This window comes from Topomyia yanbarensis, chromosome 2 (genome assembly GCF_030247195.1).
Source record: "Topomyia yanbarensis strain Yona2022 chromosome 2, ASM3024719v1, whole genome shotgun sequence".
NCBI classification, from domain to species: Eukaryota; Metazoa; Arthropoda; class Insecta; order Diptera; family Culicidae; genus Topomyia; species Topomyia yanbarensis.
This window is the reverse complement of record NC_080671.1, coordinates 228,003,222-228,031,133: the sequence shown is the minus strand read 5'-3', so window position 1 is coordinate 228,031,133 and position 27,912 is coordinate 228,003,222. Positions and strand designations below refer to the sequence as shown.

General features: G+C 36.9%; 1 protein-coding gene across 16 annotated transcripts in view; it reads right to left on the bottom strand.

The window, feature by feature from the left end:
* The window catches only part of LOC131682950 (uncharacterized), a 1,036,787-nt gene that overhangs the window by 109,688 nt on the left and 899,187 nt on the right, over window positions 1–27,912 (bottom strand). The gene's annotated exons all lie outside the window — the stretch shown is intronic.

The following is a 27,912-nucleotide window of genomic DNA, read 5'->3' as shown; positions in this document are numbered from 1 at the left end:
TTAAATCATCCGTGTCGCTTTCGGAACCGACCGATGGAGCACGAACATATTTTCCCGGAGTAAACATTTTAGTATCGCTTGCTGTTCTGGAATTAATACTAAAAACAATACCATGTAGTTTCATTGCTTTCATCTACTACTACCGAATAATTTATCATGCTGGTACAGGTATAATCAAGCTCAAATAAGCTTTAAAAAATCAGCAATTATAAATAAATTATGAACTGCATGTTACGATACTCTTCAGGAGGATTATTTACATACTTCTTCCTATCTTACATGAGCACATGTATTGCAAGTTTCTGTTTCGATTTGGAGTTTCTATTCATGAATCGATTTATCTTACTCATTAACGTACTAACAAGTCAAATCAGGGGCGATGATATATGAAGCTTCTTCACAAATCTCTTACGCGGTCTACCTACTGAAGCGGTCCTTTCGACTCATTTTTTTTTACCCTCTCAACAAGCTTTTTTTTCGGTTCTCTCAACGCGCTTTACTTTTGCGGTCCTCTCAACACGCCTTGCTTTTGCGGTCCTCTCAACACGCTTTATATCTGCGGTCCTCCCAACACGCCATTTTTTCACGCGGTCCTCTCAACACGCCATTTTTTTCATGCGGTCCTCTCAACACGCCATTTTTTTCCCACACGCCATATCAAAATAAAGGAATATTTGAACTCTTTTTTTTGCATGAGCGGTCCTCACGACTCGCCTTTTTTCTGCTTCCCGTTTATAAATAGCGGTCCTATCAACTCGCAATGCACAAATACTGGGACACTACTTGTTACTTTTAATATGGAAGCCATCTTGATTTTACGCTTCCAGCACGACAATTTGATTATACTATTCTCACTAGGTTAATGTAATGGGCGATTTCCTAACAGATTGTGGGAAAGCAAAATTATGTTCGTTTTTATTATTTGCTGTAATGGAAAGAGGCAGCAAATAACCTGTCACGGTCGCCAATGTGAAGATGTCAGCCACCATTAGGAAATCACCCATTACACTCTGGTCTTTGAACCGGACACGTCTTACCTGCAGGACTCTCAAATATGCAATGGCGCTGCTACTTGCACGCTCTCTGTAGAATGGCGGTAAGTCGGTAAAGGGCATACGCAATGTAGAGTGGGGGACAATTGGTCGACTCACCCCACACAGCCCGGGTTTTTTACCACACACAATCGAAAAGTTTTTACAAGCTAATGCTATGATGATTTAGTTCCAGATATTAGTTCGGTCACAGTTTTCTGTACTTTCTTCAGATCTTCTTAAATAAGTTTATTCGGATTCGATCACCTACTACAAATGAAATGACCTGATAACCAAGAAGGTTTGGTTCATCATGTAATATTCGATGTTGATTGGTTGTGATTACACCATACGTAAGAAATATGTTTGATTTATTATTACTATAATGGCCGTAAGCACGAAGCCGTACCAACAGTTTTTAAACCGGACTATTTTTTAAACCGGCCCAAAATATTTGGTAAGCTTTAATCAAACGATGCTGTCATTTATGTGGCTGCGTTCTGATCTGCGTTACACGACAATGTTAAAAAACAACAAATTCAAGTTAAAGAAAATGAGTAAATTGGACAACATCGTGAATTGTATTTCATTCCGATATTTTCTTGCAGTAAAATAGCTTTTCTTCGTCAAATGTCTCGTTCCATAGCGTGTGAGAACAATTTTGTCAACTTGTAGCCGATATGTTTCTGAACTTATAACTTTAACTTGTTGGATCGTTGATAGTTGGCCAATGATGTACAGCATTTTGTAGTGACAATCTTCAATGGCCAAAACAAAATAAATTGATGTACATATGCATGTTTTCATTCAGTTTGAATACACGCTCGTTGAGTTTGAGGTGGTTGAACCATTGGTTGTATTTGGTTGTTGTTGTTGTTTATTAACGACACTTTACACCAAACGGTGCATTCGTGTCGGAAGAAAATTAGTTTCCAAAATCCTATCAACATTATAAAACAATTTACAATTCATTATTTTTCACATTCGTTTATACAAATTAGTTTCCTTGAGGAAGCTTAGCAGTTTGTCTTCGGTGTTCGTGTCGTTGCCTAAAGCCACTCGTAGGCTCGTCGAATCGATGTTGTGCATCCTTCTAGCATCGTCGTATTTTCGGCACTGAAGGATTATATGACGAACATCTACGGTTACCCCGCAGCAGTCGCAAACTGGTGGGATTTCTCTCTTCAGAAGGAAATCGTGCGTCAATCGCCCGAGCAAATGAAAAGCCCATAATACCCCCATCCTCATGGGGTTTGACATGGGTGTTTGAAATGGGTTCAACCCATGAAAACACCATCACCATGGTCCGGTGGATCCCATATAAAATACCATACGTTGGTATATTTATGGGTTACTAAGACCATTTTATGGTGTCTTGATGGTTGTGAATTTTGGCACGGACCATGTTTATGGTCTTTTCAAGGGGCTATGTGGTGTTTGAACCCATGAGTATTTGCTCGGGCGGGTATGCTCTATTCGCAACCGGGTGAGCACTCGTTGATCAGCCGAACTCTCGCGGTCAGTCCACTTTACCGTATCAAATTTTATTTCGCGAAGCTTCACTTCAGTGGATGCAGACCATCGACGGTACCAGTGATTTCGGATAGCTGATTTTACCTGATTGTTGGCGTCTGCTCCCGGAATGGCTATTTGCAAAGGGGCATTACCCCTGGCTTCTCCTGCGAGGCGGTCTGCCTCTTCATTCCCGCGAATTCCAGCGTGTCCTGGAATCCAGCAGAGATTGATTGGACGATGTCGTATCATGGTTTCAATCTCCTGGATCCACGGATGCTGGGACGTGCCAGCTTCAATTGCCGATAAACAACTGGCTGAGTCTGTCATTATTAGCAGATCGTTGGAAGTGTAGTACGAAGTTACCGCGGTTTTAATTGCAAACACCTCGGCCGAGAACACGCTGCACTGTGACGGAAGACCAATCGACTGCTGGAGATGTTCTCCAAACATTCCCGCGCCTACTGCGTCGTCGTCTTTCGATCTGTCGGTATACACAACCGTTGAGTTGTATTTGGTGCCATGATAATTATTTCTCGACAAACATATGATTACGGTTTAAAAGCCAACTGTCAAAATTCTCTTTGAAAGGAAATTCGGGACAAACCGTTACTGCCTAAACACACTTCATATCAGTTAATAGAAGAGAAAACTTTTCTCTTTTGTTTTCTAACAACATCTGCGATTGGCGAGTAACGGTTTGTCCGGAATTTCCTTTCAAAGAGAATTCTGACTGTTGACTTTTAAGCTGTAATCATGGGCCCTATTCTCACAGTCACGTCACTTAGTGACTAGAAAGAAGTTTTGTTCTAGTCACTGGGTGACGTGACTGTGAGAATAGGGCCCCATATGTTTGTCGGGATTTCAAACTTTTATTAACACTTTGGTTAAAATGTTTCAATTTGAACTCAAAATGAACTGTGATTGTCATTCTAATTGAACATGATACCTATCGACGTGAGGGACAACAGTTATATTCGTTTCAAGCGAATTTTCATAAGTTTGGAATAAATATCAATTATAAATAAAGGTCTGCGAGGCTTAAATAAAAAGTAAACAAAGGTCAAACAAAAAAATAAACTTCCAAAGAATGATTATTTTAGATTAACAAGTATTATATTTCATATTCTTGTTTTTGGAACAATGCACATATTTAAAATCAATTATTTAATCTTAGCTTAGGGTATTTGTGGGCCTGATTTCTAAGCTGTTAACTTTCTGGTTCAATTTGTTAACCAAGAGTGTAAAAAAATCATAAAATATTGCATTTTACGATCTATATCTATTTATCATTTATTTGGATACATCCCCTAAAAATAATTTTCTTGCGTTATTTACTTTCTTTGATGTGAGATACGATAAATATATGGGCAATAATTCGTGCAAATATGTTGTTAATTTAAATTAACGAATTAAATGGTCCCACTTATTTTCATAGCGATAAGCAAAAAGAAAAGAATCAAAACAATTCTTATTGCAGTTTTTTTAATTCGCAAAAACAACGATTCAATTTATTCAAACGTGCTCTACTGTAACCATTTGATGTGCAATTGGAATGAAGCGTGTAAAGAGAAGGAAAGAACGAGGAATTCGAATATACGGGTAGATATAATTGCTTGTCTTTCCTACCTGATAAAACTGGCTTATTTATTGCCATCTTTATTGCGAGCAAAGAGAGCCATAGTTTGTTTATTATTATTATTATTATTTTCAATTTTATTTTCCTTTAATATTTGCTGTAGCACCATCCAGTGAGCAAAAGCTCTTTGAAGGTGGTGCATAGTTTCTAAGTTTACTTTACTAAGATGTATTATCTAATTAGACCTATGATTGGACGATGTTTGCGTTGCAGTTACAGTTTGTCGACGAGTGGCAAGTGTTATAGTTGACGATGGGTACTGGCAGGCGGTTGGTGGCGGACTGTTGATGGTGGTAGTTTGGTGATGGACGGCTAGCAGCAGGCGGATGGTGGCGATGCTTGATTGTGGGTGGTTGGCGGAAATAAGAAGCAAACCAATTGTTGGGCGATTTTAGTTTTGTTGTTTACGTCAAGTATTGTTGGAGATTTTGGTTTAAAATTAAAACTATTTATATTGGATGCATTTTTACAGTTCATGTGCAGAGCATTATATAACTTACAACCAATGTAGGAAAGTTTTTTACGTCCAAGCTCAGTATTTGGTCTCATAAGTATAAAGTTACCCAGTTGCCTAGTAACTCGATCCTGATTACCTCTTCTCATTGCAGTATTGTTGTGAATTATATTTCTGGTTATCTTGTACACATGAGTCAAGGTTTGCATTTCGTACATGGCTCTGATCGGCAAGATCGAATCATTCGCAGAGTACAAGAGGATCGTAGGGTACAGATGGGGCTTCCGAAATATAGCCTTCAAGCACCGATTCTGGATAGTTTGAAGCTCCTTCAAGTTGGACTTGCTAGCTGCTCCCCAGTTGAGGATGAGATATTGAAGTTTAGAGTGGATTAGCGAAAAGTACAACTTTTTCAGCCAGTTTTGCGGTACAAATGGCGATATTTTCCTTAGGATTCCACACGAAGAAGAAAGTTTCTTTTTTAATGATTGAATGTGTGGTACCCAGCTCATAGTATAATCAATTGTTAATCCTAAGAAGGTGTATTCGGTGACTTCTTCTAAGATATATCCCTGTACTTCGATTGGTGCATGCGTTGGAATTCTTCTTCTTGGTGAATGTATAAGCATGAATTTTGTTTTTCGTAGGTTTAATGACAGCATATTAGTTTCGAAATATTCTTTCAGGCGAATGACATCCTCCTTAACGCGAAGCTGAATTGATTCATATTTGGTCGCTCTATAGAATACGGACGTATCATCAGCAAAAAGTCGTATTTTACCGTGTAGCCTTAGGTTAGCAAGATCGTTGATGAACAGCAAAAATAGAATAGGCCCCAGGTTACTGCCTTGTGGGACACCAATGGACATTGAAGCAATAGAACTCTTGCAATCATCTATTGTAACGAATTGTGAACGATTTGTAAGATAACTTCTTATCAAGGACATAGCAATTCTTCTGATTCCATAGGTTTCCACTTTTTGAATCAGCAAATCATGGTCGATTGTGTCGAAAGCCTTCTTTAAATCAATAAAAACTGTTCCTACTAAATTTTTATCATCCAGTGACTGATGTATATCTTCCACAAGATCACAAGTAGCTGATACTGTGCTAGACCCTTTCCTGAACCCATACTGGTGTGCGTATATCAGTTTAAACCGATTAACATATTCCATTATCCTCGTAACAATGAGCTTCTCGATGATCTTGTTCAAAACAGATAATGTCGAAATAGGCCGGTAGTTGTTAACTTCACTAGGATCGCCGGATTTATACACTGGTACTACTCTAGCGATCTTCAGACAGTCAGGGTACTGACCAGTATGAATTATGTCATTGAAGACGTCTACCAGCAAAGAGGCGAAGGTACCGTGGTGCTTTTTGACAAAGGAAATTGGAATATCATCTGGTCCCGGAGATTTAGCGGAATCAATTTTACTAATCTCTAATGTTACTTCACTGATGTTAGTTGGGTTCAAAAACATCGAGGAATGGTTTGGGTGTAATGTTCCAAATTTGAATATATTCCGGTCACTATTTATTGAGGCAGCTAGGTTTCGACCAACGTTACAAAAATGTTCGTTAAAGATACTGCATACTTGTGTCTTATCCTTTACTGTACCACCATTGTTATTTAAGACAATAGGATTTTGTAATTTCTGTTTCCCAAGGACTTCGTTTATAAATTTCCACCCACTTTTCTGGTCATTTCTATTTAATAGTCTATTATAGTAATCCCGTTTGGCTTCTTCCTTCTTCCTTTGCAACAGTTTAGATAAGTGATTTAATTGGCCGGCTAAACTCTCGTTGTTGGGATGTCTTCGTGTGCTCTTCAATAATTTCTCTTTCATGCGGATCAGTTTGTATATATCAAATGTCATCCATGAGCAGTGGTTTTTCACTCTGGCGGTAACCGTTAGTGTTTTCGTGCATTGTATTAGATTTTCTCTATATTTATTGATCACGTGCGTTAACTTTTCATTAGCTGTCATCGATTGCGATATTTCTGCCATGGACTCGTTGAACAAGCCATCCAACTGTCGATGATTGATTATCTTTTTCTGGAAGGTGTTTTTTTCAGTTGGACAGTTTAAGGTAAAGGAGGAGGAAATTAAACAGTGGTCGCTTATTTCATTATGGACCGTATCATTTACAACAGTATCAGCGAGAGTGTCCGAACAAAGAACATGGTCCAGAATGTTTGCACTTGTCGGTCTTGTTACATTCGTATTAGTAACAAAAATATTGTAAGACATTAATATTCGTAGGTACTCCCGCACTATATTATTCGACGCGATGTTCACAGGAACGTTCATATCTCCAACCAGTATACAATCATGATTACTCTTAACTGTAGATACAATACTCTCGATTTCCGCAAGAAATTTTCTGACATCATAAGAAGGCGGTCTATATACAGCATGAAAGTTCAGTTGTTTCCCATGCAATAGACCTTTCTCGTCAAATTTTTTATATGATAGGATGTTTCCTTTTTTATTCCCAATTCGTTACTGCCTATTGCCGCGATGATTTGGTACCTCTAACTATTGAAAAAATCAAAAATAGTGCAAGCTGCCCATTTAACCCCATATTCTGAATACCTATCTTGCCTTGCTTCCTCGTATTTTTACACCATTTGGATGAATTTCCTGTGGGGAATACTAAAAGGATGCCAGATCTGCATATATATATTAGTAAATCTGCAGATTTTGCATTTTCACTGTAGATCTTTTGCAGATTACAAATATTTAGCAGAACAAAGCCGATGCCAGCCAATTTATACACCTGCTTTCAACATTTTTGATCATTTAAAATATATACATACTACATTTCTATGTCAAATTTATTGAAGATTTTTGTAGCAATCTGCAGACTTTTATATTTTTACTGCAGGCTATTGTTTAAATGGACCTGGCATCACTGATGCTGAAATGATTCATTCATATACCTGTCAAAAACATAGAGCATTGTATGAAAATGTATAACCTCACTTTTCTGACAGTTCAGTGTGCTTGTTTACCTAAGACTTGTTTACATGGACTTTTTAAATTTACATTACTTGAATAATTTCGATGCTCTTTGTTCATACATTGACCAATCGGCGCTGGATGTAATGCCCGGTGACATATGCTGAATCGCAAGATCAAGTATTGGGCTATTAAACGATTGCTTTCTGGATGATGGATAAGGATTTGTACACATTTGTTTGTTTGCTCGTGGGTTAAGTCCTAACAAGATGATCCGATTGATTACTCATTTTAGGTGGTGAAGTTTACCTGAACTGTATAGGTAACGAATTCGGTCGATGATAAGTTGTTGAAATGATTTTGTTCGTTCAATGCCCATATCGAAGAACGTTTCCATTGGTCAGAATGCCTGCCAGCGTATGATAGCTGCAAACATGAGGACAACAAGGTTATCGCTTTCGAATGGAACAAGTAGTTCAAGTTCCATTACAGCAAAAGTTTCGTCGATGATCACATTGTCGTTGATTTAGCCGGCAAATGCAAAACAGTGCTCGGCACTGACGATAAGGAGTTAGAAGGATTTGATAGGAGTGATAAGAATGCAGAGCATTATACATTCTGGAAGAATATCAGGGAGGAGAAATTATATGTAAATTTATATTATATCCCGAGTTGCCATCATTTTGGCACCGCAATAAAGCTATCTTTCATCTGCTGTCTTGTTCAAATTGGTAGGAAATAACTAGGCATGCTTCGGAGATCTGTCTTAACACTCTCTACTTAATGCAGGATACGCGAGACCGCTGCTAGCTTTCGAAAGAAAATTCCTAGCTGCTGCTACTCTATCAGTCTCTCAATTGAGGACTACAATTTCGGTCGGATAAATTATGCTATGAAAATTGTATTTCCTGGAATTTCATCTGACAAGATTAATTCATTGTGAGGAATTTCGCTGCGTTTCAATATTACTTGCCTCTGTAGGTGATGATGTGTGTGGATTCACTTCGGCAGCCCGCTCTTATGTTTTGGGTAATTTTGCTATCTTATTCTGCTGAATAAATCATCTGCCCAAAAGCCTCTAGGTTATACTATGGTCACTTTAAAAACGCCCTGCTATTTAATCTTGTAGCTCTCGGCAAGTCAGTCCTGGCACTCTTCTCGACTATTCCTGGCACTATACCGCTGATGTCGCACTTATTACGGTATTCAAACTTGGCGAGAGCGGCAGTAGTTTCGTCGGAATTGTTCACTCGACACGCAGTAAGTGCAAGGACTCTACTACTTATGCCTGAGCCCCTCGTTGAAATCTTCGTCCTGCCGGAGTGTTAGCTTCGCCCGATACCGGAGCGTATTGCTGAACCGAAGCAGTCTGCTACTGGCGCTGCTTCCTTCGAATCGGAATCGCTGAATATTCCCGTTAGCCGAATGTCCAACGTGGCCGAAGGCAAACCGATTGCAGTAACACCACCAGCCGTAGCTGACATTTTAGTCTTTAATCAAAGTCCCTGCCATTGACATAGCGACAGACGAGTGCGGCACAGGCTGGACCATCGGTTGACTCGGTGCCGGACGGGGTTAAACAGCTGCAACAGGAGCGGACCTAGTATGGGGTGTAAAGGTCATCAATTGCCATAGTTCACCAAAATGCTCTGCGACTAACATTGTGAACAAAACAAACCAAATGAAATTGATCGCAACAACGATAAAATAATCTAAATTCTACCCAAACATTTGAAACATTTGAAAAGGGTCTAACTGCCAAACGTAAACCTTGAGAAAAAGGCAAAAGTTTGGGTCGAATTCATTATAATTCTATTTAAAAAATTTTATACTGTTTTATTTAGTTTAATTGTGCATATTGTTTACATCAGACACTCCCCTTAATTCATTGAGTACGTATTTCACTGCCTTTATAATCCTTTTGGAATCAGTTACAATTATCCTTTATAATCATTTTATAATAAGTGTATTGCTAGTTAGGAATTTTTCTATCAGCTGGGCCCTTTTATAATTTGTTATAAAATCATTATCAAAATTCTTCATAATCCATTGTTGCGTTATGTTTATGTACATGGCCAGATAGATAGTTTTTAACTGGGACGGGGCGTGTGGATTCGAAAAACCTAATGTCAATTGCAGCCAGGGGGAGCTGTCAAATGCAGCCAAAGGGAACCGTCAAATGCTGTCAGAGGGAACTGTCAAATGTAGCCAGTCCATCCAAAATATGTGAGGAAGAAAGAGTGGCTATGCAAGACAAGAGATAAAATGAACAGAAAAAAAGAAAAAGAAAATATCTATCCACAGGTTCTGTCCCAGGATTTTAATAGAGAACATGAAAATTCGATTTATTTGCATTTGGCAGTAGGCCTTTTTCGAATGTTTGGCTAGAAATTCCTTACTTCTTCAATGAATCATGTACAAGAAAAGTAAAAATGTTAAATTTAACGGAACAATGTATGATGCCGACATCAAATAAAAAATTACAGCTGAGCGAGCTTGTTTGGAAAGTGTTAATATTTGGCAGCGAACCAAACCAAGTTTCTCATACTGTGATCGAATCAACAAAACTTCCAAGACCATGTAAACAATCTCTCTGAACTGTCAAAAAAGTGAGGTTAAACATTATCATGCAATCACCCCGGTGGCACGGTGATAGTTTCCTGAAACCTCCGTTTATTGTTGTGGTGGCGTTGTTGTCAGCAAATTATTAAGCTACATTCATACTGTTCATACGTATGGCGTACATGCATACTGTTATAAATATTTATTAAAAGGTTCACAATGTTATTCGCATAAATTGAATTTGTTTCGAAACAAAGACTGAGCAAAAAAATTAGGTGAAATAAGAAACGAGTGGAAATATCGATTGGAGAAGCAGTATACCTACACTAGAGTTGCGGTGTGATAGGAATTTTCAGGGGTATAGAGTAACTGTAACTGTATTAAGCCCTTTCACCCTCGCTTAACTAAACTGGCTCAACTGCTAAGCGAGAGTGAAGAAACTGGCCCTTAGTGTGTTTAACGATTTGTTTTGATCCACCTACTATAATTTTCTGATAGGTGTAGGAAAACAACTGACCCTAATCAGCCTAATTATTCTTGTAATTGAACCTGAAGGAGTATTTTATGTCTCCGGCTTTAGTTTTATAGGGGCACAGAGCATTTTAACAACATTACAAGTAGGATATGGGACTCAATTCCTATGTTTGAATTGACCATTTGACAATAAAAGTTAGAGAGAAACGAACATCAAGTAGTGTGTGTGTGTGAAAAATATTGCATGAAACTCTGCATCGGATATCTAACTATCTGATGTGAATTAATGGTTCGAGATGTTATCGTACCTCCATCAAGGATGATTGCTTGAACGAACTTCATGGCAAAAATGCGGGGAGTCCACAACAAATATTATCTAACATTTGAAAAACTTTTACGAATAAGCAATCAAACCTAGCATCTTCAAGACAAGTAAATATTAGGAAGCTGAGTATATGCGGATGTGCTCAAGGTGTTTTTATTACGTCCATGCGATTTTGTCGAAGATAGCTCGTAGAGGAAATGTAATGATTGTGCAACTAGTCACTAGGGTTGGAAAAAAATTAGATTACAGCTCCGAGCAACTTTTTAGGTACCATATGAGTCCTAGAACAAGTGTGCAAAAATTGTGCTCGACCTCTGAAACTATATTTTTGTACCCACTGTTTAAAGTTTACATGGGATTTTGCATGAGAAAATTTCACAAAATAATTCCTCCAGGAGTCGCCCATTACTTCCTAAAAATAATTAGTTATGTAGCTTTAATAGGATATTTAACAAAGAAACAATGTCTCGAAAACTACGAAACGATCTGACGCTTGAGAAAAAAGTTATGGCGAGTGACCGCAAGGCTTGCCAAGGACATGTCTTTGTGAAACAACTAGCTCCATTGTATCTTGCTCGGAAGAAATTGGAACTTGCGGTGACATATATTATGTGACACGCACATAAGTTTCTAGAATTCCAGGTGCATCGCTGCATTTGGGGAACTGACTCTTCTCTCACGCCCATACAGAACACCAGTGTGGAACCGCCGCATCTACACTTAACATGTACCTTCTGATTGCACGAGTTGCATGGTCCATGGTAACAAATAAAATATATTTATTTTTTCTAGCACCACTGCTATTGGTTGTCCAATTCTACGCAATTTTGTTTTAATCTTCTCTTAATGTGTCTAAATCATTTATCTATGCTATTTGGCCAAGGCCATTTTGCAAGAGTTTTGAGGGATAAATTGTGGCTTCTTTTGTACATAATAAGAGAAAGTTAAAAATTTTGTAGATAATTCGACCGTCAGAAGCAGTGATGCTATGAAAAGAAAAAATTTCATCAATCTTCAGGGCATCAAATGATTTTTGCTTAATAACTTTTTCCACAGACATCAGATCGCTTTTCAGTCTTCTAGACTTTGTTTCCTTGACAAATTTTCTATAAAAATCAGACATCTGTTTACTTTTAGAAGGTAACGAGCGACTCTTGGAAGAATTAATTTGCAAAATACAATTTCCCCATACGAAATCCCATGTAAACTTTAAACCGTGGGCGCAAAAATATAGTTTCACCGATCGAGCTAAATTTGCAGAGTTGTTCTGGGAGCTAAATGGAACCCAAAAAGTTACTCGGAGCAAAATTTTATTTTTTTTAATATAATCATGTCCCACTCTACTAGTCACACATGATGGTGTTATCGAAAATAGTTTAAATACGAAAACCAGAAAAGTGACATTTTTGAAAACATTTAAATTCCCAATTACAGAAATATTAGGAACGCTGTTTGATAGAACACGATCTAATGACAAAGTAAGCTTATGCCAATAGTGACATTTAACTGTAGTTCCAACAGTAGCATACTATTGTAATGTTTACTGGGAATTACGAAAAGTCGATCAATTTCTACGAAAGTATCTTTTTTCCTTTTTTATTTAGACTATATGAGCGGCCGAAAATAAAAGTCGCAAGGAGAGAATATGCTTCGTAAAACCCGTTTCAAATATATTAGAATAAAAAAAATCGGAAATAAGCTTCAAGCGTAAAAATCCGACATATATCCTTCAGCATAAGAATCGCTTAAAAAGTTCTCACCCATTAAACTCGGCAAGGATAGACCTCAAGTATAAAAACCGGTTAAAAATAAATAAATCGTATGCAGGAGCATCCGTATATCGTGATGTTTAAGAATAAAAAGTCGGCTAAAAAACTACTTTGTAATAATCGGATATATTTTTTCCGGTTTTAATATTGAAGCCGACTCTTAGGAAGGAGAGTCCCAGTCCGTTTCTTATGCTTGAAATTTATATTCGGTTTTTATATTCTAACATACTTGAAATGGGTTTTATAAAGCATGGTCTGTCCTTGTGACTTTTATTTTCGTTCACTCACATTTTACATTTTACTAACTTTACACTATATGTACTAAGTCAAATCTCAAATACAGTTAATATACTGCAATAACAACGAGTCAGTGTCACGGTTTAGTTGAATGAATTTTACCGCTTCCAAAATGTATTCTATCACATTCAGTGTATTTTTGACACCGTCAAAATTCAAATGGAAAGATCCAAAATGAATGAAAAAAATGATCCAAATTTTTTATGTAAAGAAATGTCATTCTCAAGTTAATTCCAATTAGTGGAACACCCATTGACAGTTTCTTTCTAACTGTAGTAGTTTTTGAACAGACCCAGACATAAGCAAGTACATCTTTTTCGACGAAAAGTCACTACCTCTAAAGGTTCAAACTTGATAACTTACTCTAATTCTACAATATTGAATGTTTGCACAGAATATTAGAATGACAATGAGCCGTTTTCTCCACAAATGGAAAGATGATATTCATGTTTTCGTTATTTTAGTGTAATCATTACGAATCGAAATCGATTTCAAACCCCGAGAAAGATTTGTTTATTAATTGGTACTTGAGATTTTTTGCCCCTGTCTGTGCAAAAATTGTATCGTTGGTTAAACCAGCGAAGAAATTTGCTTGCAGTGGTTGTTTTTCAACAAGTTTTTAAGCTTCGTGGAAAGCCAATAAAATTTAAACACTAAACTTATCAATAAAATAATTCACTATTTCTTCAAATGTCGTTGCTCTGCGATTTTGTTACCAACTGCAATCATTTTATACGATTATTTGAAGTTAAACCATATTCAGTTAGCATAATGACGGATAAAATAATAAATTGTTTAGTAAATTGTTATTACGCACAAAGAGATGTCGTACAAAACTAGATATGAACATAGCTTAAACGCATTTTCTGACAGCCAATTGAACCAAAGAACCAAAATTTTTGGCTTCAAGACAAATGTATGTAGATGACAGCCGTGTCACCGGGGTGCATGCAATGTTCTCCACCGAGAGGTTCACTTTAGTTTGTTTACATAACCAATGAACTTTGTACCGCGACTCACCACTTCATTTGCCGCGTTGCCAGGAACTCAAGCAAAAATAAACAAAACAGTGTTGCCCAAACACACATTTTGAGTCCCACCATTCTTGCAAAGGTGAAAAAAATACTCAACATTCTTGCATTTTTCAAATTTAAAAAAATCATTAAAAAATCACGATAGCTCTAAAAAGTCTCATTTCAACGGAAATATTCTTAAAAATGTATATTCTTTTGAATAAAAATAAGAAAAAGGGGGGTTAGGTCGGACGAGAAAGGTCTATTGTATCTGATAGTGAATGTGGTGAAATCCGTCATCCACCCTGTTCTGATAGATGTTTGCATTTAAATCGTCGCGAATAAAAACGGCCAATCCACCATGCGAATCATTCCTGCACGAAAATACTCCTTTAAAGCCGTCGAGTCTGTACATACACGTCCTATCAGCTTTGATCCAGGTCTCACAAATGACGATAATGTCAACTCTTCCTCCGTATCGATGAAGCATCTCTTTAATATAATCAAACTTATTTAGGTAATTCATCCCACGGATATTTAATTGAATTACTCTGAATGACGAAGATTTTACTGTCGAATCTTTATTTTTTATCCAGTCACCAATACAATCAAATTTATTGTTATTATACATAGACATTTTAACTTGTAAAATTTATTTGAGTACGACCGAAATTGTAGTCTATTGTCGTCGTTTGGGGGATGGTTCTAGGCGGGAAGAAGTCAACAGAGAAGAGTTTGACGTTGATGCGTTGAGTTGTCTTTTTGTGTGCTTCCTTTCCATATTATGCAAGTCTTTTTGGCAGCGAATAACCTCTATTCTAGAACTGTCAGTCTTTTTCATTAGAATTACACCATTCCGTCCGGGCCAGACATATTTACAGTCGACTAATTCCTGGGTATCTCGAGCTTCCTTCAATAGCTGCACGCCATGCGATGTCAGTTCATCTCTCAGTGTTATCCTCTTTGCAGCGCCGACGATCGATGGATCTACATTTGATGCTAGAAGCTGACCGTGACTCTTTTTCATTGCCATTATCTCTTCTTTATATCGTCGTTCAACAAAACAAACTTTAATCGGGAACGCTTTTTTGTCCACAGCGACAGCTTCCTTTGACACTAATCTTTTTACCTCAAGCACAGCACCGCTCGGCAACGTATATCCAACGACTGATGAAATTCTTTCGACAATATCTAATAGCACCTCACCATTCTTCATCGGCATTCCTAGAATAATAACGTTTTTACTGAGAGCAGCACGATTGATGCGGTCGATTTCCAACTCCAGATTGTCTATTTTGTCGGTTGTCGAATGTTGTTTCTCAAAGAGAATATTGACGTCAGATTTCAGGGCTACATGTTCTGTTTTTATTACTTTAATTTCATCTAATAGGGTATCCAACTTATCTGATAGAAAACACTGGAACTTTTCCATTTCAGTTACAGTTGTCCTCATTGCCTTGATATCTTCACGGGTTTCACGCACCTCCATTAAGACTGATTGCATCTCCTTCAACAGTTGCGACTCCATGACAGCAGTTTGGTTACCCGTTTGGAACAATTTTTGGCAGTCTGTAGAACAGAAATAAAGTTGCTCGCGAAGTTTGCGCACCGCGTTTCCTATTATGTTCTTACACTTGAAGTGCTCACATTTATGGCAATATGCACACTCGATCAGCTTTTTTTTTTATCTTTCTCCTCTTTTCGACATGTAACACAGATTGCACAATCTTCTAGCATGGTTAGCGACCTTAGTTATTCAGAAGAAAGCCGAAGAGGGGATTGAAAATAACCAAATGTGCGCAAGAGAAGTATGACAACATGATGCTGCCATTTGCATTACTGTGTTCTGATCGGCAATACACGGCCATGTTAAAAAACTGTACAATGAAGTTAATTTAAAATTCACTCTTTATGCCATTTAATAATCTCATGTATTTATGTTTTTAAAACAATTTTGAAATCCTATATTTAGGGGTTACACCACTGTAGAGCACGAAAAAAAAAGCTTACTTCAAGAATTTTTATGGCTAAATAAAATGGTGAATCAACAACTTGTTGAATGGGATTTATAACATTGAATTAAACAAAATAATTTCTTCGAGATATTTCTTCACAAGATGGCAGCTGTGCAGCATTTTCACCTCATGCGCGTTTTTTTGGAAGGGGTTCACGGCCGAAAATCTATCTCCCGTGATTTTTGACCTAGCGCCAAAAACTTTTTTCGATATTTTGATTTTACGCGAAATGGCGCACTTTTGAGTGAAAAAACGTCGAAAATGTCATAAAAATCTACACAAAATCGTTAATTAATAAAAAGGTAAGCAATAAAAAAAATTAAATTCTCCGTGCGTCGCTGGAGAAATCAATTTTGAATATACTGTGAATATTTCAAAGCGATTAAAAATCATTCGTTCGAGTTACATTTCCGTTCAGCTCAAAAAAGTGGTTTCGAGAAAAACGCAGTTTTCAGTATACATGGGATATACATAACAGGCGTTGCGGCAGAATTGAAAATTTGTATATTTATGAATTGTTTTTGTCTTCCATGTTTTGGGATATCATAACTACCTAAAGCACGTTTTAGACTAATAAATAGAAAATCGATTGGTTTAAAATTCTACAGTGGTGTAACCGCTTAAACAATTTATTATTTAAGGTCCATAATTGGCTAAACTTTATTTTGCCAATAATTGTGCATACTATCGAGAACGTTACAGAGTTGCATTGTTAGGCGCTAGCCATTCCAAGGACCGAGAGATCTTCTCTAACATTACACTTATTAGTCAGACAGTATAGCCCAATCTGAATGTTTCAAATTAAATCAAATGCTTATAGAAAAAACGCTTTTAATCCACCTAACAGTGTGATGAGACATTTCTTATAACTCTTATCACTCTCTGCGGATATTATATCGTTTGAGAACATTTAGAACTTGATGCTTCGCAATGTTTTTGATAACACATACTACATGGGATAGTGGCAGGACTCAGAGAATCGCTCAAATCAGCATAGGACAACATCAGTGCTAGAAATCTCAGACCAAATCAATGGGAAAGCGAAAAAATGGCCCATAAAATAGACATACAAACGAATTATTGCTAATGCTCTGTTAATAAAATATTTAAATTCCTCAATCAATGCATTGTGGTGGGAAAACTGAATTTTCCTAAAGGGGTTATGTATATTGTACTGAACCAAAAAAAATCGATTTTTTTTTAATCGATTTGAAGTTTATACTTTACTCAAATTTCCAACGCGACTGAGAACTAAGAAATCAACACTTTTTCTTGAGAAAAGCGATACTAGCATTGACACCATTCAAAGAAAATCAACAGTGAATATTTCCAGACTTGGTTTTATTTCCTATTTAAGAACTATTGTGTTTTTTACATCCTAGATTGCATGATTTAGTGATCGAAACCCAAAACTTCATAAAGTATTTGAAATTACTAAATTAAAATTTGTTTTTGCTATTGAAATTGACAAAATGATAGTATCGCCCCTTTGGCGATTGTTTACTTTTTCGGTCCCACCTCTTAGCATTGAAGTATCGCCCTTACGTTTTTTACAATAACTACCGTTTTACACCACCGATTTCGTCCGGGTTTTTTCAATAGCGAACATTGTTACTATTTACAGCTTGATAATCCTAAAAAAATACGAAAAAAACAGTTTCGCCTCTAAACTGCTAGTATCGTATCGTCCTGTTTGTTTGCATGGAGCGTGGAGGGCGAAACTTTAAATAAACAAAAATACAGTTTCGCCCGTCGTATTTTTTGCTGTAGTTTAAGAAAGCAATGTCGTAGAATCCAAATTTTTAGGTTAATTTGTTGCATTTCAAAGCCCTCATTCGCATGTATAAAAAAGCCTTATGTTTACATTTGTAAGTATCGCCCTTTTCACAAAAAAACGTTGAAATGAAATCGCAGCTCCTGATATCACGCTATCTCTGAAGTGCATGCATAGTTCCAAATTTTACTTCGGCATAGACTTTTTCTAAAGGTGACTTCCCAGTAGTATCCTTGATTTGAATTATTATCGCTAATCCTAATGCCAAAGAACAAATGAAAACCTCTCGAAAACGAACCGTTTGGGAAAATCATCATCATTAATGGAATTTTCATTTTCACGAAACTTTTCGATAACATTCCATTAATGCACTGGGTGCTCTGAAAATCTAGCGAAATCGTCTTAGGGCACCAGCGGGTCTAATTCAGAGCTATCTGCGCGGCGAGTTAAATCTATAAAGAATACTAAAAATGAATTTCTTTTCCATAATTTTCTGTTCAGCAATTCGAGAGATCGTGCTCACCGCAAGCCATGAAAAATAGACTACGTTGTGCAGTGATGGTCACTATTTATTAAAAAAATCACGGTTAAATAAAAAATAAAACTATTAAAAAATTTCAAATAGTTTATAATTTTCACAAACTTATTAGGAAAAATTGTTTAATAAGCTTTCGTAATATTGTGTAGGAAAAAAGCTGAAAATTTCAGTATTTTCTCTATCTGCAACATATAAACCCTTAAATATACCAATTAATTGGTATACGAATTGGAATAGGTTCGCCAAATTTTGGAAGAAGTCTTTAAAAAAAACCCCTTGAAAACTACCTAAAAATTGTTGTAGTTCGATGCAATAAAAAAAATTCCCAAAAATGAAATGTACGTATTAATGTGAAACACAGTGAATAATACATACAATAAAGACCCATTTTTATCAGTCTCATGGTGTATGTCAGGCTGACAAAATGGGGACATTGACTAAATCGGGCAATTTTTTTCTTTATAATAAACTGAAGCTGTTAAAATATTCTTCCCGTCCCTTGATGTAGTCTGATAACTGTTTCTGATTATGATGTACTTTTTATTTTTGCATATTTCCATCTTCATGATAAGGAAAACATGCTCAAGAAAGGAATTATTCGAATTCAGACTTGTTCGTCTGCTAGAGCCCATCAAACATATGTTCATATTTGGCTGATAAAATCGGGGTTACAATATATTATAATAGATATTCAGCATTCGAAGAAATTTCTTGTGAACGAGTGTAGAACGACTTTGTTTCTAATTACTTGAAGTCAGCGGCACAGCCAGAAATTCGGTTTGGTGGAGGTTTGGTGAAAATCGATCATACTGTTCAAACGGCATAATTCCGAAACCGTAATTTTTAAAGTTTTAAAATTATGCAGAATTATTTTTTTCAGATAATAGTAACAGAGTTCATGTCTTTAGCGAATTTGTTGAGACTTTATTGTAGTCTTGAATATTAACCTGAGAAAATTCACCATAAATACTTCTTGGACGATATACCGTCAAAATTATTTTATCAAATGATGCGCTGTTTAACGTTTTATAAAACTCATCGAAGATACTAAACCTCCGAAATTGGCGGTTTCAAAATGATGCTATCTTGACCTTAAATTACTGTTTTTGAACATTTTACCTATGCATGTAATTGGTCATAAAACAAAAATCAAATGCTCATCAAAATCGATCAGGACCTGCTAGAGTCGAATGGAAATCGTCATTTTTCATTAATTTCTCTTTATATTCGGAAAATGTTATCCTCGTTATTAATCATATTAGATTTTCGTCTCAACTCGACGCATTCCCAAAATAAAAACCTGTTTTAATCCACCTAGTGGTGCAATTTTGCTTTTCTCATTTGTCCAGACTACGATTCCATGGCTGGTTATGTTCAATACAATGGTGGAAATGAATATTACATGTTCAGTACGATTTGCACATACGTACAATGGATCGACAGCCACGATCTTGAAATACTGTGTGATACTGAAACATCGCTTAAAACCAGCGGCGGATCATGGAGAAAGATCCGGAAGATCCGGGTCCTGCCGAAAAATTTCAACTTGTTAAGAAATTTTAAACTAGTTTTAATTTTAAAGTAGCAACCCCTCACCGCATACTCCCTCCGGGCCGGTATAATTGACGATTTTAAAGTGATTGCACAACCTTTCTATATGAGAAAGGCAAAAATGCACCAAAGTCCAAAAAAGTCAATTTTTGTGAAACATCTCAACGTTTCATGCATTTTAAAGTCATTTGGCATCAAAAATACAAATTTGATTTTGAAATTTTTTCATTTCAGTTTATATGGGAATTTGCACTCTTCAACTCGTAACTCCGGAACCGGAAGTCCAATTAATAGCAACCGATGGGAAGGTTGTACCTTTCATTTGAGACTAACTTTGTGCAAATCGGTCCAGCCATCTCTGAGAAACAGAGGTCACATTATTTTCCACATACACACACAGACATTTTCCGATCTCGACGAACTGAGTCGATTGGCATATGACACTCGGCCCACCGGGTCAAGATTAGATTGACGAATTTTAGAGTGAATGAGAAAGGCAAAAACATTTTTAGCAAATGTTGAAAGTTATGCATTTTTTTGGTGAGCAGTTCTATGTTTCATAGACATTAAATCAATTTTAACTTCGCTTTCTATTAAATAAAGACCCTTATTACATCTCTACAAAAGCGAGCTCAATTTGAAAAGAAATCTGAGGATTATGATTGATTACAGAACTCTGGAATTTTCTATTGGAATGTTTTCAGGCAGGAATTTGATATTGATGCTATTAGACAACTGTGAAATCAAGACCAATAGATCAGTTACATATCAGGACCCCATTCCCCAGTTTTTTTTAAATCCTCATGATGTTTACAACAACAGTAATATTGTAATATTGAATTAAATCAGTCAGTATCAATAAATTTTCAACTCCAATCCAATTTTTTTGGGTTTGGTGGGAGGGGGGGGGGTTGTATGGTGTTAAACCCCCAAAACCTTCTCTTGCCTACGCCGTTGCTTGGAGTTATTTATTTCGCTTTTCATTTTCCGATATGTTTCAGATCGATCCGAGGGTTATAATTTGAAAAAATTGCAGTCAGAAGGTTCACACCAATGAACATTTTTACACTGATAAGTTATCAAGTTCCTTCCAGACAACTTGGAAGTTTTCGGTGATTATTTCTAGCGATTGTAGATAGAAAAATGAAATACAAAATTCGTTTTATCGAAATAACGTTTGGCTTATTTCAATGGATTATTACTATATTGAACAATAAATAGGCGACAAAGAGTAATCCACAAACAACAAGCCATAACTTTTAAAGTATTCAAAATAGATATTTAAAGTCTTCAGTAAAGTTTTTCGCAAAAGTAAGAGCTACAAATTTGCTGAAGACATCATTTCGATATAATCACTTTCAAGAAAATTTGTAAAAATATCTCACTCACAGGAGGATTAATCAGCAAATCCATAATACCAAAAGAAAGGGCATATTGCCTCCATTAAATTTTCCGAAGATACTATTGACCTATAATAAGCCGTTTTGGCGTTAATAATAGATTACATGTTTTTGATCATATTTCTGGCAATGGGAAATGATAAAAATCTTTCGTCCGCATTTAATGTTAAATATCTCTTTTGATATTGGTCTGATTTCAACAATCTATAGCTTGTTCGAAAGGTATTCGTAAAAGCTATCTAAAAACTCATAAATTGTTAATCTATGTTGTCAATTTCGGCAGATAATTCTAAAAACTGGAAAAAACGCCATTTTTACACATTCAAACATTCATATCTTGGAAACTAAACATCAGAATCAAAAACAAATTAATAGCATTCTTACTGTTTTTTAGTTCTTTCATTTAAAATTAGTTTGGATAAGATCGTTTCAGCCATTGCTGAGAAACACGAATGAGAATTTGTCCGTTACATAGACACACACAGACACACACACACACAGACATTGTCCCAAATCATCGAGCTGAGTCGATTGGTATTTAAGACTCGGCCCTCCGGGCCTCGGAAAAAATCATGAAAGTTTGAGCGAATTCTATACATTTCTTTTATAAGAAATGTAAAAAGTGGAAATTTACATCTTTTGAAATGTTTGTATCAGTTGCTGTTCTGCAACACATGAAAAATGCCAAATACAATTATTTATTTGCTTCAAATAATTATGTGGTTTTTGGAATAGAAATCTGACATTTTAGCCTGGTGGGGCTTATTATACTATCCTACCCAACTACTCCACTAACCATGCATATAAAATTTGACAGACCTACTTTGCTAATTCAAATTATCAGCACGATTACCTAATCAAGCTTGAAATACCAAAAGTTCAGTAATTGAACTGAGAATTTGACGATTTCAAAAGCTGATTTTCAGCGAAGGAAATCTGTCAAACTGGTTAAATCCAAATTGCTGAGCTTTCAACATTATGGATTGCCAAAACGTTCAGTTCAACGAAGTTTTGCTAATGTCATGCAACAATTGTGAAAGCGTGAAATCTTGGTTACAAAATAATAAATTACAGTTAATTACTTCCTATAGTCTGCGATCTGTCTGATAATGAATTGACAATTATAACTTTACAAATTGAACCTGACACTGGATGCAGACAGGGAATCTTCCTTTTGTCGATAATAGCTTACACAACCCCCCTTAAGTTCCGACACGATTTAGGCGATTTTTCCGTATTCAACTTTTTGCGTCATTTTGCCAAGTCATCTGTCCAGTCCGAACTTTGACAACTCAAGCTTCTATATCATTTAAATAACGATCAAAATGAGAATATTTGTAGCAGACTGTTCGCCGTCATAGTGTTACTTACACACCAAATTTAAACGACATGTAAATCAATACGAATGTAAACATACAACCATTGAATCTTAAATTTGATTGAAAATTACGTTAAAATCAATTGGAGCATCAAACAGCATACAATTTTACACTTTCATTCGTGTAATATTACATGTCATTCATTTTACAACAATATTCGAGTAAGCATACATTGAAGTGCATTGGTTTGCCGTTTAAAGAAACTGTGATTTTCAATCCACGTGTAAAATTATAATAAAATTCGTTGAAGAAAGCAGGACAAGTCGTGTGTATTTGTGGTGAAACTTAATTTTACATTTATATTCATGCTCCAAATATGTGCATGAAAATAAACTTAAAATTACAAAATATTTTTATCTGTGTAGGTTGTATGGCCTGGCTTTATTTACAATCTTTTATTCATTCTTAGTTTGGATTCTTTCGAAAGCAGTAAAAATATAAGAAAACTTCCATTTGCTTATTGTGTTCTTTGTGAGAAGATATAACTAGAAAAGGGTACAAATTGTGGTTGTATATTTTCCTTTCCTCTTATTAAACTAACTAAAAAATTGTGGGTAAATTAAACAGCTTCACTCATTTTGATAGCCATAAGTAAACTAACAAATGAAAACAATTTTTATTTAATGCAGATCTGTATCCAATTATAAAATTTCGTTCTACGGTTTGATTCAAAATTATTCGACTTCTGCTAACCTGCAATATAACTCTTTGACATGGCATTTTCAAATGAGCGTGCAACACCTTATAGATAGGACGATAAAGAATATCAAAATGATCACATTTAAAACTCGATTATCGGCCCTAGTCTGCGCGGCGTGTGACGTGAGACGACTAATCTCACCTCACTCTACGTGACTTCTCACCTCACCCGAGAATAGGGTGAGAAAAGTCACGTAAAGTGAGGTGAGATTAGTCGTCTCACGTCACACGTCGCGCAGAATAGGACCGTATATCTGTTTTTCGTACGGGAAAAAAACTTGCTTAATTGCCCTCATATGGTTTGTGTGCAACATGGTCCATAATATTGCACATAAAGATCGAAAAGTTGATTCAAATTATTGAGATGTATGCAAGAGGAACATGGCACCTCTTTATACTGTTTTCATTTGGCTTCAGGATGCAGCCATTTCTGCGATGACAGGTACTAACGTCTTAGACCGGACTAACCTCAGGCCTAAAATCAAAGATAGTACCGTGCGATGGTACCAACTGGCTTTAAGTTTACCGCTATAAATGTTCTAAGAAAATAAATATTTTAGTATAGTAGTATAGTCCTACGTCTACAGCTCGTGCAACCCCATAGGGCTGCCCCTTGTAGTTTTTTATAATAAATTCCGATAAGTCGACTGTTCTAAGATGTTTTATACTGACGGATCAAACCTCGAAGGGTCCACTGGCTTCGGTATTTTCAATCAAAAGTTCACCGCCTCCTACAAACTCAGTGACCCTGCTTCAGTTTACGCCGCAGAACTAGCTGCCATTCAGTATACCCTTGGAGTCATTGAAACATTACCCGCAGGCCATTACTTCATCGTTTCGGATAGCCTCAGTTCCATTGACGCTATTCGCTTGATGAAACATGGAAAGCACTCCTCGTATTTTTTGGGGAAAATACGGGAGCTACTGAGTGCTTTATCTGACAACTCTTTCCAGATTACCTTGGTATGGGTCCCTTCTCATTGCTCCATTCCGGGCAATGAGAAGGCAGACTCCTTAGCTAAGGTGGGTGCCTTAGAAGGAGACGTTTACGAAAGACCAATTTGCTTCAGCGAATTTTTCAGTATTACTCATCAGAGAACCCTCGAAAGTTGGCAAACTTCGTGGAGCAGTGGGGAGCTGGGAAGGTGGCTACATTCGATAATCCCTAAGGTATCGACGAAACCTTGGTTCAAGGGGATGGATGTGGGTCGTGAGTTCATTCGTGTGATGTCCCGACTCATGGCAAACCATTACACGCTGGATGCACATCTCCGGCATTGTCTGGGCGTGCACCGAGTACAGTTCCGCCAGGTCTCGGCTAATGGATACCCTGCGGGCCCGAGGAAGACCAACCAGCGTCCCGGTTCTAGATGTGCTGGCAAGCCGCGATGTCCTCTATATGTCCCTTATATACCCCTTTGTGAAAACCATCAATATACAAGTCTAACTGCCCCTTCTTATTTTCCTTATCATTCTCAGAACTCTCTTCCACCTGTATCAAAGCATCTGTATCGAATGAGCCAACAAACACGGGACCTACGGCACGAACATAACACGCTTAACTCGAAATGTAGCCGATCCACATCTGAGCCGTACTACGAAATCGTCTGGAAAAACCCCTGCCATCTTGAGGAGGACCACCCGGCGTCCCAGTACATGATTCCCCTGATGAAGGCCACCCGAGTTTGTAATCCATCCGTTGATGTCACGATGCCTGAAACTGAAATAATTTTCTCTCCCTGCCATCTTTGTCTACCCTCCCTCCTCTGACTCTTATACCCAGAAGTAACACCCCAACCCCCCCCCCCCCCCCCAATATCATCACGAAGCATTTAGCTCTTCTTGTCTCTTCTAGTTCTAACTATTATATTATATAATCTCGTTGAAAATGCCCAACTCTACTACCCACAAAAATAACTATAATTACGAATCTTTACAAAATTCAATCATGCCCTCTAGTTATTCCTACTTTTAAGATAGTCGTAAAAAATTGTCCCCCTTAGTTAAACATTATTTGTTCCAATAATCTCACTGATAAAAATGTCAAACCATTTTGCCACAAAAACTAAATGACCCCCCTAATCTTAAGAAAATAATATTATCCCCTTGTGTAGATATATAAGATAGCTATAAAATCCCATTAGTTTCATTTTAATAAAATCAATTCGATGTCTAACGACAAAACGACACATAGGGCTGCGCTGCAGTCAAAATGATCTTGTTTGTTAATGGAGCTGTCAAAATACAGGGCAAAAACTTTTTTCGTTCATTAATTTGTGTTTTTTTGTTTCGCAAGTTGCATTTTCGACCGATATTTTTACGAAAAAGGGTTAGAAAACAGGTGTTCTATCGAATGACGCCCATCCCGAATAATACTAACCTGTTAAGTGGATCTAAATTGAAGTTATAAATTTCAAAATGAGTCCTCCGATTAAATGTGTTGTTCCATCATGTCGCAATTTCAGTGGCATTCCTGGTTTAACGTTTTTCCCGGTTCCATCGACGAGTCATAAGGTGTATCAAAAATGGATCAAATTCATGCACCTTTCTGGTGACCGTACGGAAAAGATTTGCGAGGAACACTTTACTACTGATGATTTCATTACGAGTAAGTTCGAGTTCAAGAGTTTCTGTTTAAATTTAAAACCAACTTTTTTCAGATGACAGAATAAAACTGAAGGATAATGCACTTCCGAAATACGAAATTCAGAAACAAAATAACAACGAGACCCATTCTAGAAGAACATATAGCTTTTGTTGTGTATATGGGTGCTCAGCTAGAAAAAGGAATAGGTTTGAATCATTTCCTTCAAAACCAGCTTTGCGACAGAAATGGAAAAATATGTTGCAACTTGGAGAAAATACAAAAACAAAAAATCTAAAAGTTTGTCATAGGCATTTCGACAGAACAGATTTTCGTAAAGGTTAATATTCAATTGATTATTGCGCATTTCACACCACACCACACAAGTTTGCTCCCTTCTTAGAAGTATGATAAGAGTTAACATTTACGTCAAATTGTCCAAGAACCTTCGGTGCACTTAAATTTGTTAAACGAATGATAACTATTGCATACTCCAAAGCAATTCGACGCGCGTCTTTTATCATACTACGAAGATTGGAGACTTGTGCGAAAGTCCAATTTGGTGTGTAATGTGCAATACTTACCACTTGATTATTTTGATTTAGTGATATCGAAATACCTTAAACCAAGTGCAATTCCGTCTAAAAAATTGACTCGACTTGCTAGAGTGCCAAGGCGCCGTCTACCAATAGCAGATCGTCCATCACATCTTCGGGACCATACCTACACCAAATTCGTTTCATTGCCCAAAAATAGCCGGATTTGTTTCGTTCCCGGTTGCCATTCACGAGCTGGAGGAGGAATCACACTGCATAGCTTCCCACCGAAAACTGACCATCGCCGTTTTAGAACTTGGATACGAGTTTTGAAATGCAAAAAAGTACCTACAATAAATTCAGTGGTGTGCAGTCTGCATTTTACGAAACAGGCATATGCAATAGGTAGATTTGATGTCTTGTTTACAAACCAATAAAAAGTTCATTATAATTGTTTACATATTCTAGGTGGAAAACACTTTAAAAAAGATGCGGTTCCCTACCTAGAAATACCAGGAACAAAGGCAGAGTATATCCGACTTTCCTCCAGCGGTAGCTCAGGTTATAAAATTGGCAGTGGCTGTTCGGAAACTCCAACACACAATGTGACGATAATAATTTCTGAAGAAAAAGAGGCACACATATGTGACGATAATAACGATAACGATGAATGTATCAAAACCATCTCATCTATCAAGGCCGACTGTGTACATCCTTCCACCTACGACGTACAATATGAAGCTGTTCATGAACACATCGATGAAAGCTTCAATGAGCTACAACTCAAACCAGTCAGTACAAGAAATCCGTCGCAGGGACCAGAAGGACGAAGCAAACGATCTACCGAAGTAATTCTTTCAGATTTGTTAGTTTCTGATAATGAGCTGAACGTATGGACCGGAATACCAACATTGGATTTACTAACAGAGATAAGTCTCGCTTGTAGCAAACTGGAAGCAGTTATTTATCGAAATCAATTCCGAATGCATATTTCTGATCGTGTTATTTTGGTCTTCGCCAGATTGAAACAGAATATATCATTCGAAGCACTAGGCATATTATTCCGTATAACAGGAGTAACCGTTTCAAAATACTTCTCACATACAATACAAGTTTTGGCACGAATACTTAACCGATTTATATATTTGCCATCCAAAGAGGAAATTAGGAAAAATATTCCATTGTGTTTCAGAGAAAACTTTCCGAATGTATCTATAATTCTGGACTGCACGGAGGTTCCTGTTGCCGCTCTGAAATGTTTGAATTGCCGCATATCATGCTACTCCAATTATAAAAGTCGGCGCACAGTCAAATTTTTAATTGGAGTAACTCCAGCTGGTCTAATTTCATTTACCAGTGCTGCGTATTCCGGCAAAGCTTCTGACAAGTTCATA